The 4,184-nt window shown below is 53.2% G+C and overlaps 1 non-coding gene across 1 annotated transcript; it reads right to left on the reverse strand.

The window, feature by feature from the left end:
• Nucleotides 1-690: 690 nt before the first annotated feature.
• On the reverse strand, nucleotides 691-775 carry TRNAR-UCU (transfer RNA arginine (anticodon UCU)). The gene has a single exon. It is a non-coding gene; the product is annotated as a tRNA-Arg (tRNA).
• Nucleotides 776-4,184: the final 3,409 nt, after the last annotated feature.

Raw genomic sequence — 4,184 nt, forward strand, 5'->3', positions numbered from 1 at the left:
ATTTCCTTCTTCCTGAAGCTGGATGATATGCTATTGTATGGCTGTCTCGCGCACGTTGAAAGGGTAGAAGACCTTCAGCGACTAGTGGCGACACGCTAGTTTTCCAGTTGGGACGGTGTTTTTCCCACACATTACTTCATCTGGTCCTCCAGCGACATCTGGAAATAAGCATGATCGCCCCGTGTCACCCGTGAGAGGCCGGGTCTCCGAGAAGTCGAGGGACGGCCGAGGCCACGCTCCCGAGTCGGGGAGCAGGACTCAAACCCCCCAGAACCCCGGCCTCCTCCTGGATCCCATGACACCCTGGTCCCAAATGCTGAAAGCAGAACTTACTCGTCGTTGAGGCTAAAGTTCACTTTTTGATTTCATCCCCCTCCTGTATGCGTTCGCCAGCTCCTAGGCGGGGCTCAGTTAAGATGAGGGTAGTGACAGAGTCTCCTGGCAAAAACAACCACTTTGAGACAGAGGAAGAGAACAAAACCTACCCCAATCCCAGTCTCCCCGCTGTGAACCACCAAGGCTATCTCCTTCTGGTCTTTTTATAAGAGATCAGAATGACCGCGAGGGCCACGGGACAGAAGGAAATCTCTTATTTATTTTTGAGAGAGAAAAAGAGAGAGCACAAGCAGGGGAGGGGCAGAGACAGAGGGGGACAGAAGATCCGAAGCAGGCCCTGTGCTGACAGCAGAGAGCCCGACGCGGGGCTCGAACCCACGACCTGAAAAATCACAACCCGAGTAGAAGTCGGGCGCTCAACCAACTGAGTCACCCAGGCACCCCTCCAGAGGAATTTTTATCTGTTAATGTAGGCTTACAGGATCCTGGGGCGTCCGGATAATGTTAAGCCAGGATTCCCTTTGGCCCCCAGCAAAGTGTCATCATGGAGGCAGCTGAGCTCCTAGAGGGAGGTCACTCTGCTGGCCTCAAGGACTTGGCAATTGGCTAGAGGCAGCGAGGGAGTTTAATTTTTCATTTGCCTGAGTTTCCCACATCACCCTGGCAAGCACTTTAACCCCTTTCCTTTGTTCTTGGGTAGCTGGGAGTGTCCGAGGAATATCACACTTATTCCGCATTGGGGGTGGGGCGGTGCTGTTAGCTCCACTCTGCCCTCCACCTGCCCCTCGCCCCCTCGTCACTCTTCACACAGCCCCTCTGCCACCCCACTGGAGGAGGTGGGACGGAGAAAGAAAAATGAGGCCATTCTAGAAGTCCAGCTTCGGGGTACAGGCAAAGCTCAGACTCAGGCTCCTTTTACTGCTGCCACCACGGGAGAGCCTGGGGACCCCTCCTCGGAGACAAGACGCTGAGTGGCATCCCACCGTGTGCTCCCCACCCCCGGACCACTTTCAGGTAGGGCCGTATTGATGGTCATTCCAAGCACAGCGATGTTTCTTCACTGAATGTAATAAACCGGGGACGTTAGTGCTTCCGCCAAGGGCCAGGCTCAACGCTCCGCATGGAGGACACCAAAAGGAAGGTGACCTGTCTGTGACTGGAGACAGACTGGAGACAGGTCCTCCTCATGACCCCACAGTGGACCGTTCTGGAGGCAGCTGTGTCATGCTGGGGTGGAGCGACTAATTCTGCCAGAGACAGGGAGACGACACGCAAGTCCCGGAAGGCTTCACGGAAGAGACGTCGTTGGAGCCGAGTCCTCCGGGCAAAGCTCCACCAGGTGACATGTGGGGCCAGCGCACTCGATGGAGCGCACAGGGCACGCATCGATGAGCAGAGCATCTGCAGGGAAGGGCCGGGTGGTGAGTGACAGGAGATGTTCTGGAAAGCAGGCACGTCCACCATCTGCGAGAGCCTTTAAGAAGACATACGCAGAAGCTGGGACTTTCTCTGGCAGGCAGTGGGGAGCCAGGAAATGTCTGGAATGGGGGAGAGTCAAGGGACACGTCAGCACCTGATGGCCAGCCACAGGGGAATGGGGAAGGAGGTGAAGTTCGGGGCGGCGGCTGGGAAGGAACGGGAACACTCCATCAAGCCCTCCCCCCGCCGCACCACCATCGCGGGCAGAGAGGACGGGCGAGGAGACAAAAGGCTGTCACAGAGTGCTTCTTGGGAACAGATGTGTCCTTGGTGGTGGCCTCGGGCCCTCAGCGCAGTGTGTCGGTTAACAGCCTCGGCGTGCCTGGGCTGGAAAGGCTCCGCGCACTCCAGCTGATGAGGGCTGGCTCTTTATTGCCCATAAAATACCATCCATGATGCACAGTGGGGGGATTGGGAGGCTTTCACATGAAGCAGAAAGGCCTGGCTGGTGGGGCCCAGCCTTCCAGGAGAGCTTCGGGTCATTTGAGGGGTGTAGCGCCATTCTCTCCCCGACCAGCCTGCAGGGGAGACTGAAATGCCACCATTAGAGACTCATTCCTCTGACATTTGATATCTTCTTTCCAAACACCCAGCTTTAGAGGTGGCATTCAACTTGGCCCCGCTCTCTGAGCCTTGGTTTCTATTAAGAATTTGCTACTTTCTTTAATAATGGTAGGACCTCGGGGGGCCTGGGTGGCTCAGTCGGTTAAGCGTCCTACTTCGGCTCGCGTCATGATCTCAAGGTTCGTGAGTTCAAGCCCTGCGTCGGGCTCTGGGCTGCCAGCTCAGAGCCTGGAGCCTGATTCAGATTCTGTGTCTCCCTCCCTCTCTCTCTGCCCTTTTCCACTCATGCCCTCTCTCTCTCTCTCTCTCTCTCTCTCTCTCAAAACTAAATAACCATTAAAAAAAAGTAATAATAGCGGTAAGACCTAGATTCTCCAAGGTTGGCATCAGAAGGACACTTCTGGGGTGGGGGCCAGCTCTTCACCACCCTTCACCTTGAGGATCTTAACTGCCATGGCCATGCTGGCCTCAGTATGTTTCCTTTTTAATGTTCAGGTAAGATGTGGACACTTACCCTTCTACCCAAAGACTGGTCAGGGGTGACAGCTGGCAACTAATGGAAGTATAACGTGTGACATGCGCTGCACGGACCGGGTGGCACAACACATCCTAGTCTTTGCATCATAGGCCCTGTTCTAGATGAACAAGTTACTGAGGAAAAGAGGCCCAGTGGCATTCCTGAGCCAATTCACGTGGACCCCGAGGTCTGGCGACCTGCGTCTCTTTCTAATTCTGGGTGTAATGACTTCACGTCCGTAGCTTGAAACCCGCCACCAAATGATTTGCACCATGGGAACTGGCCAACACTACAAATCACGATTTTTTTTTTCTCCCCAAAGAGCTGGTGGTGAAACATTTGCCAGCACACCCCTGGTTACTGTCAGGTGCCTACCCAATGACCCAGCAATCCCCCCCTCGGCATATATACCTGAGAGGAAAGAGTCCATACATCTACCAAAGGACAAGTGCAAGAAGGTTCGTGGCAACTGTATCTGTGAAAGACAGAAGAAATGGTCTAATGTCCACCAAGAGGAGAAAGGGTAGACTGTGCTCTACCTGGACAACGGAATACACCCCAGAGATTAAGAGGAAGCAACAAAATAAGGTAATAAGAGAGAGGGAGGCAAACCATAAGAGACCCTTAAATGCAGAGAATAAACTGAGGGTTCCTGGAGGGGCAGCGGTAGGGGAATGGGCTAAATGGGCAAGGGGTATTGAGGAGGTCACTTGTTGGGATGAGCACTGGGTATTATATGTAAGTGATGAATCGCTAAATTCTACTCCTGAAGTCATTATTATACTATACGTTCACTATCTTGGATTTAAAAATACAATACAGTAGGAACCAATAAATGACACACAACAGACATTAGGTTGAGTGAAAGAGGTCAGACACAAAGACCTTTTATATAAGCTTCAAGAATGGGCAAAACTAGTATATTGTGATAGAATTCAGAATAGTGGTTCCCTGCACGGGGGCAGCTGGGATTGACTGGGAAGTGCATGAGTGGCCCTTGTGGGGTACTGTTTCACGTCTTGATGTAGGTGACGATTACATGGGTGTGCGGTGTGCGCATATGTAAAAAGAAATCATGGGGCGCCTGGGAGGCTCAGCTGGTTGAGTGTCTGACTTTGGTTCCAGTCGTGATCTCCCGGTTCACGGGTTCGAGTCCGCACCGGGCTCTGTGCTGACAGCTCAGAGCCTGGAGCCTGCTTCGGATTCTGTGTCTCCCTGTCTCTCTGCCCCTCCCCCACGCGGGCTCTGTCTCTCTCTCTCTCTCAAAAACAAATAAACATAAAAAAAC

Source organism: Herpailurus yagouaroundi, unplaced genomic scaffold, assembly GCF_014898765.1.
Source record: "Herpailurus yagouaroundi ecotype Mexico unplaced genomic scaffold, PumYag 182, whole genome shotgun sequence".
In the NCBI taxonomy this organism is placed as follows: domain Eukaryota; kingdom Metazoa; phylum Chordata; class Mammalia; order Carnivora; family Felidae; genus Herpailurus; species Herpailurus yagouaroundi.